Below are 8,844 nucleotides of genomic sequence, written 5' to 3' on the forward strand. Positions count from 1 at the left end.
TTTTTATCTTGCGGTTCTGTGCCTTCATGTGTCTGTGTTACTTGTTTTTCCAGCGGGAATTTGTGTATATTTAGATATTAATACATTACAATGATGTTTTTTTTTAAATATATTAATACGTTGGATCTTAAATGTCCATGTACATTTATTTTAAAACATATTATTATTTATCAATTGAATTTGAATCATTTTTCATTTAATTGTCGTTGAAGAAACAAGGCAGATAAAATATACAATAGTGAAATAGTAATATTATCAAATTATTGTCATTGGTAAGTACCTATATTATTTATAATATTTATTTTTCACAAGTAAAAAATACTTTAAGTGTATTTATTATTTTCTATTTTCTATTTTAAAAATTATTATTATTTGCGTTTATTTTTATTTTTAAATTAAAATTTTGTTTACAGTAGGTATTTTATACACATATGATTTAAATTACATAAAAATTACTACTTTTAATTAAATAAATAAAAAATATTTTATTACAATATTTGATGAGTATATTATGAACTTGGTGATAGTAGGTTTAAAACAAAGAAATATTGCAACCAATTAACAAATAAGTATATACCTATAATATCTGGACACCCCCCCCCCCCAAAAAAAAAAAAAAACATACAAAATACGCCACTGCCCTCCAGAACTACATCCCCGTATACTCCATGCTCAGACAAAGCTCTTCTTTTAGATCAGCAGTTCTCAAACTGAAAGACTACATGGTAATACGTGGAAGGTCGTATGGTAGTAGAACAAAAAATTAAAAATAAATATTAAATTCTGAGCATAACAATGATTTTATAATGTCGTATTTTTTTTTTTTTTTTTAATATTCAGATAATAATACTCAGATTTCACGGGAAATACCTCAATAAATAAGATATGTCATAATCGTAGATATGTATCGCAGACGTACATAGATAAATTCTGATTATTTTTTATAAGACGTACTAAACATTTTCTCTTCTGCTGTTTAGTTTATTGGTGCTAGTCAACGTAAAAAGTTGAGTTTACCTATGTCTTTAAATATTTACGTTGTTACTTGACTTGTGTTTATAATAATTATTACAATTTACCACATACATAATTTTATATCAGTACTATAAAAGTAAAAAACATGGATAAGTGGCTAAAAAAGCAACAGACAATAAATCTATATCAGAAAACTGTTCAGTAAGTTCTACTTCTAAATCGGAAAGGGCAAGTCAAGATGTAAATAATCCTATGAAAATAAGAAAATTTGTAAGGAAATATGATCCTGAGTACATTAATATTGGATTCACGGTCATAAATGTAAGCAATGAGCCTTGGCCTCAATGTGTTATCTGCTTTGAAATTCATTCAAAGTAAGAAACAATCTTTATTAAAATGTCACCTTTCTACAAAACATTCAAAGTTAGAAAACAAACTAAAATACTATTTCATTTGAACAATTTTAGAGATAAAAAAGAATCTTTGATAGAATTGTCGTGCGATGAAAGTTTTAAAATTGAATTTACTAAATTAGAATTGGGTAAGTTTTGGATAAAGATTAAAAACAAATATCTGTTGCTATCTAAAAAAGCATAGTTATTTCAAAACCGCTTATCTTTGTGAAATCGGTTTCTCCTCAATGATCGTAGTAAAAAAAAAACTTTGAAATAAACTGAATCTCAAACCAAATTTACGCTTAAAATTAAGTACGACTGAACCAGATATATCAATTCATTGCTAATATCAAATCTACAAATCCATGTTTCTCATTGAAAATGTGTTATGTAATTCATATTTTAATTTAAAAACACTTATAAATTTGTATTAATAAATAAATAATAATTATATTGTAGTGTTTTACTGCCTTTTTATTTAAAATAAAAGCATTTAACTATGTAGAGTTTGTATCGTTCTATTTTTAATCATTAGTGGTACTTGACTAATTGATAATATACTTAAGTAGTACGCGCAAAACAAAGTTTGAGAACCGCTGTTAGACTGACTATTTCTAGAATCATGAGTACTTCCATCATATCTCACTACAATATCAATGATCTCCAGATTTGAGTTGCATGTTGCCTGAATAGGTATTCAAAAAATAATAAACTTTCCTATTCCAAAAACGCTCATAGGTATCTCCACCTGAAATCCAAAAAAATCAATAATTTATAAAAACATCTTATTAAATTACATTTATTATTTTTTGAATAACGACATGATAAGAAAATGTATTAGAAATTTATTGATCCCACTGTAGAATACCATTGAAATCAGAAGAAAATCCTAGTTTCACCATTGAGTGCTCGACAAAACGCGTAAGAAAATTTGAAAATCTCGCTTAATAGTAGTTTTACGGTAGGATTTTGTCTATAAACTATCAATATTAATTGGATTCTCGTAATGAGCTACATAAAATGCATATTTTTGATTTGCCAAAAACTTGAAATTTAAGATTTTTAAAACATCAATAAAGGTTTAAACGTTTTTAAAAACCCAAAAATGTCAAATATTAATGCGGGTGGGTAATATACATATTTGATAGTACTTTTTTTTTTGTTACTTTATTAACATTGATAAGCAATAGCATAGCTTACTTTGTGCATAATCCTATTCATTGTAGAGGAACTGAAGCTACACAGATCTCCAGCAGTTGTTTGGTAGCACCTAGTTGCGTTAAATCGTAGAGCGCACAGTAACTTATTGATCGAGGATACACAGCAATTCCTGTAGAAAAGAAATAAATTATTATACTTTGAAGACGTCTTACAAGTTACAAAATTACACCCTTCAATAATATAATATTGCTTTGTACTTTAGTTGATTATCTCATTGTAGCTAATCCTCTAAAGTGATTCATAAGGAATATTAAATACTCAATACTTATAATAACTGGTACTTAGGTATTTTGGCGTAGGTAGTAAACACTGACTTTTTTTACTGTCCATTGTTTAAAATGCTTAACGTGGACACTTTGTACTATTATATATATAAGGTATATATTGTAAATATAAGTGGTATACCTATGCTGTAAGTATATAAAAGTTGTCAACAATAAAGTCCTTCTATTTGGAATGTAAGGTGTCAAACAATGTATAATTCTCATCGAACTGGTAATTTTAGTGAAGGGTGGAATATTTGGTTCAATAAATTAGTAGGAACAACGAATCTAAGTTTTTAGAGAGTTTTGCAGGCAATACAATGGACAAATGTGGCAATAGACTTCATAAGAGACAAAAATCCTATACTGTTTGCCATAATAACTGTTAAATAAAAAATATCAAATTTTTAAATTCTATATATTATAAGTACATGTAGTTTTTAAAGATTTTTTTCAGGATTAGATATATTTTATTTGTCATTTTGACTTATTTATATTGTAGACATTTTTAATTTACTTTAAAACTGACAATATTCCATCTGACTGCACCAGTGCACACTGGTCTACACTGGTCGACACCGTGAATTTTGGCGGTGTGGAAAATTATGTGATACTGTGATTATGGTATCAGTGTTCGCGCATTGTGTGCACTAGTGCAGTCAGATGGAAAACGCTATAAGATTTATAATCATAATATTATTGATTGTTTGATTATTATTAATGTACAATATAGGTCACAACTTACTATTTATTTTTCTATATTAATAATTGATATTACCTATATATACTTACTACTTAGATATATAACTTTTATTTATAATATTATAATATCCTGTATGTATGTAATAGTACAAAGTGTCCGCGTTTCGCACTTTCAATGCTTGACGTGTAAAATGACCTAGAACCAGTGTAGGTACATGCTGACAAGAATTTTACTGACCCGTCTATTTTATACTAAAGGTTTTCCTGAGTTTCCTCCAGAATCGACAAATCTGTTAATTTTGTGAGACTGTGCCGCTTTATCAAACTCTTCTGCATTTCCCGTAACCACCCAGGACGACGGACAGCGAAATCTGATCATCTTCGTCATTGTCGTCTTCATAACATGGTCACGAGGTCGGTGCATTTTGTGTGGCTACTGGTTAATGTTTATCATAAAGTATATTAAAGTATATTATCTAAGTATATAAGTTTATTTAAATAATTTATACGATTATTGTATTAGAACGACACCGACCAAACAGTGAATAAAACCCAATCAAATAACAAGCAAATTAATGTTGATAACATTAATAGTTGTTGATAACCTGTTGTGATCGCGACGGCGGCAGTCGGAACCAGATTTATTATCTACCGATGTGGTCGGCACCCAGATAATTATCTATAATTTATATAAGCACCACCTATCTTATCCGCGATAAATTGTTATTAAACTTGTCATTGTCATGATCTTATCTCCGTTCTAGCGGCCTTGACCGAGAGCGCCGAGAGCGAAGCACCGCCTTAAACGGCCCGTGACGCGCCCCGGTGGCCAACGATGAAACATAAAATATCGCTGCCGGCGGCCCTCGTTGGCAGGCCCGACAACACCGCCCCACCCCTCCAACCATCACCGCGGAACATTATGGTTCTACGCCGGCACCGACGTCGATTATCGGGCGGCGAGCCGTTCCGCAGCGGCGTCGACGTCCCACCACCGAACAACGTCATCGATTCGCCGGACCGCGCACAATATTTTCATACAAGTGTACATGCACAACAAAAACAACAATAATAATAATTAATAACAATACGGAATAATAATACTATAATATTGTTCTATGATATTGTATTCATCGAATTCTGGGGCAGCAGCAGCGATAATAGATCGCAGCACGTAACTGACGGAAACCCAATTAATGATTACTATTCTAATAATATATTATATATTATATAATATAAGAATCTAACTTGATTTTGGAGACGAAGGAGACCGGTTTGTTTATTTATTATTATTATTAATTATTTATTTATTTGTTTGCACTTGCGTTTTTCTATTTGAAATGTATATTATTCATTGAACAAACAATTTATTGTTACATTTTTTTTCTACCTTATCTCTATTCTATAATAAAAAGAGAATAAAATTTACCACTCCAGTGGTTGAATTCAAATGTAGGATAATATATAATTTTCAGAAATTAGCAATGACAATAACTACAATAATATGTAATTATATTATATTATTTGTATAGCTAAAAAATAGTTTTTAAATTTAATTATAAAAAAATAATTTCTTCGGGAAGAAGGTCAGGCAGCTAGTCTTTTATAAAATTTAAGTTGTAACTAGGTAGGTACTATAAATTATCAAGGCATTAACCGGGCATTAACGAGTTAATCAGTTAGAGTTAAATTACTTTTAACTAAGTTAATGAACGAGTTACATTTTTTCCCATGTTATTCAGTAACTTAAGAGTTAGTTAATTTTATTGTCACGTTAAGTTAATTTTTTTCCTAAACCGCAGATTTAAAATAAATTCAATTTTGTAAATATGAATTTTATAAAAAAAAATCTGAAATATTAGATATAGGTATTAATTAGTAAATAATAATTGATGATAATAGTTATTTAATGCATATTCACAGAAAACATTATACAACTAGATATATTATTATAAACGGAAATGTTATAGTGGTGTACTGGTGTAACCGCGCGTCATTAATAAAATAAAAATATAACAATTTACTCAGTGTCCCGTACACGTTTGTAATGTTTGTAGAGTCATTAGTCATTACTAGAGTGCCTTGATAGAGATCAAGGCACTCTAGTCATTACCTAATCATTATTTATTATTATATTTGTCTTCATTCATAGAATTACAGCGATAACTTGGCTCGTCGGCGTAAATAATTTAAACCTGTAGTAGCGTGGTAGTTCATCGTATTTATTGCATACATTTATTTAAAAATTGTAAGACATCTATTGAATTATTATGTTATTTGTTGACTTTAAAAAAAGGTAGGTATGTATAATTATTAATTTTATATTTAATAAAAAAAGTAACTTATTTTTAACTAAGTAAAATTAGTTTTATTTTCTAATTAGCTTGTAACTTTTACAAGTTAAAAAAAAATAATATAACTTTAAACTTAACTTAAATTTTTTTATATTAACTTAACGAGTTAAAAAAAAAAAGCTAACTTGCCCAGCCTTGTAAATTATACAGTGTGTCTGTGTTATACCACTTATACCACTTATAAACAGTCTTTTAAAAAAAAAAAAAGTATTTGTACCTAGATAAACTTTAAAATACTTTCTGAACTGAATTTCGTGTTTTACAATAATTTTGTAGACCATTTTACTCTTCAGTTTTTTTTTTGTCGAAGTACCTAGGTACTAATCTATTTTAATTAATAATTATTGGTTGCGAATAATTCAGAAATATGTTATGTACCTACGTAATACCTATTATAAAATCTCGATTTTTATTTTAGATTCTGAGCTGAGCAATGAATGTATCGATTTTACAATGATGTGTGTTATTAAATTTCGTTTTGTACCTATTGGGACAGTAAAAATAATTAATATTTTAGGTAGGTACATCCATTATTTGGTACTTGGTAGTCAAACAACACTTTTGTATAATTCAAGATTTCGAAGGAGTTCAAAATCGTTTTTCCCGGTTCTATCTTTTAAATTTAAATTCGATCTTCCACAGTATTTTGCAGATTTGATGGCGTACCTACTATCAGTGGCGTGCACAGAATTTTCGCACAAAGGTAGTCAAGTGGGTAGGTACCGATCTGCTGTATACAGTAGGTGTCTATAGAGGTGTCTCTATAACGACTAACGAATGTTTTGAATTTGAACTCAATGATACATAATCTTTGTACACGGAAAACGATTCTGAGCGAATACGCGTCTGTCTGCCTATAGGATATAATATTAGGTAGGTATCTTCTGAATATATTTTATGATATTATTGTGATTAAAGTCATTTGTTTAACCATTATGAATATAAGTACTACTGCAGGTTTAATTTATTTTTGCCGAAAAAATTGTATCTAAAAAATACGACAATATGAGTATAAAATATAATGACATAATAGTAGGTACCTGTTTTGTCAAAATTCTATCTTCAGACGCTCATAAAAAATTATTGCAGATTTACGTTCAAACTTTTTTTTTTAATTTCCACCAAGAATAACTTATTACTTATGAGTTATGAGGAACCTTTTACTAAATGTTCAAGTATTTCGACAAAGCAAAAAATGTTATGTCGACAATTTTATTTTAAAAAGACTTATAAAATCGATGCTTTTTTATGTTAATAAATAGTTCATGATATTTTTAAAATTGTATGTAGTACAAAATAGCTACATAGGTAATACGGGTATCAATTATTCAATTAACAATTATCGTATTTCTCATGAAAAATTTAAATGATATGTCAACTTTTTAGTGTTTAAGCAAATTTAAATGATAGGTAGGTAGGTACATTAGTTAGGTATATACAGTAGTGTACCAGGTACCAAGGTACAAGGAAAAGTGGGCATTAACTAGTTAGTTAAATTTCTAATAAACTTATAAAATTAACTAGTTCAATAAATTGTCAGTTGAAATAACTTAAGTTTTTTCAGTTTATTTAAAAATAATCCATAAAGTTAAAAAATGTTATGCTTTTATACGTAAATATTAATACTAAAATAACAATTTAATTAATACAAAACTAGGTATAATAACGGAAACATTTCTGTTATTTTTCTTGATAAAATAATTAGGTATATAAATAGATACATTTTAGTAAATTCAATAGGCACAAATTCATAATATTATATTATAAGCTTAAATTGCTGTTTGATATGAAAAAATTAATATTTGTTAAATGATTAATTGGGATGTGTTGAGCTTAAATATTGAACAACCATGTAAAGTAAAATAGGTAGGTACATTACGTACATTACATTGAAAGTTCAATAACATTTTTTATTAGTATTTAGGAAATTAGATGGATCACAGTCACTATTTATGTGATCCACATGGCACATACTAGGTAACTAAAAACAGTAAATTAACTTTTTTTAAACTGAGTTCAGATAGTTCTTTTTCCCTATTTACTTTTAACTCATTGAGTTAAATGTATGATTTGTTAACCGTTAAGTTTTAACTTATCGATATTGTGGCTTCTTAACTTGAGTTAAATATTTGCATTAAGTTACCCACTTTTGTCTACAAGCAACAAGCTACAATACTTATAGACAGTACTGCAGTAACAATACAATATATTTTATACTTGTTAGTTGATACTACTTAATAATAAATAACAATATAATTTAAAAGAGGCGACTTAAATAAAATAAATAGTTCAAAATTCATTAATTTATCCGAACTACAAAATAGTTCAAATTCCAATGAAATGTACAAACTCCAAAAAAAGGAGAACATGTCAAACGTTATTGGAAACATGAAATGTATTGTTGTAAATATAATATAGCTTTTCATTGAACCTCTACAGATGAGCGACTAAAGTGCGCAGCTATTAATATGTTGAATAATCATAGAACAGGATCACACAACATCTCCGTAATTATTTAGGTACCTATACCTAATGACGATAATATTTTATTAAAAATGTTTTGTGAAAGTTTTTAAATATTTTTATTAGGTAGAGATTTTTTTAGTTGTATTATTATGACGTTCGAGTTCGAATTTTATCAATTAATTCAACTATTATTGATTTGTATTTAATTGTTTTATATTTTTACATACTTTTAATTTTTTGTCCGGGGCCCGGGGGGAAATTGTCTTGTTTGGGCGGCAAACGTCCAATTCATCGGTGGCTGGGGGAGTGGGTAAAACTTCCTAAAATATTTCTGACCTTGGTGCGATTAACCGTGATCGGTCCAAAATGTAATAATGGTGCCAAGGAATGTTAGGAATGTATTATCGGTGAAAAAATCTGACGCCAGCCGAATATAATATCATATAAATGTGATTTGTGCGTGTTTTT

The 8,844-nt window shown here is 28.5% G+C and overlaps 1 long non-coding RNA gene across 1 annotated transcript; it reads right to left on the reverse strand.

Moving 5' to 3' along the window:
- Positions 1-1,834: 1,834 nt before the first annotated feature.
- LOC107882556 lies at positions 1,835-4,079 on the reverse strand. Its single transcript, XR_001678796.1, has 3 exons — positions 3,795-4,079; positions 2,571-2,700; positions 1,835-2,118 (listed from the first exon to the last, which is right to left on the reverse strand). It is a non-coding gene; the product is annotated as an uncharacterized LOC107882556 (long non-coding RNA).
- Positions 4,080-8,844: the final 4,765 nt, after the last annotated feature.

This window comes from Acyrthosiphon pisum, chromosome X, assembly GCF_005508785.2.
Source record: "Acyrthosiphon pisum isolate AL4f chromosome X, pea_aphid_22Mar2018_4r6ur, whole genome shotgun sequence".
NCBI lineage: Eukaryota > Metazoa > Arthropoda > Insecta > Hemiptera > Aphididae > Acyrthosiphon > Acyrthosiphon pisum.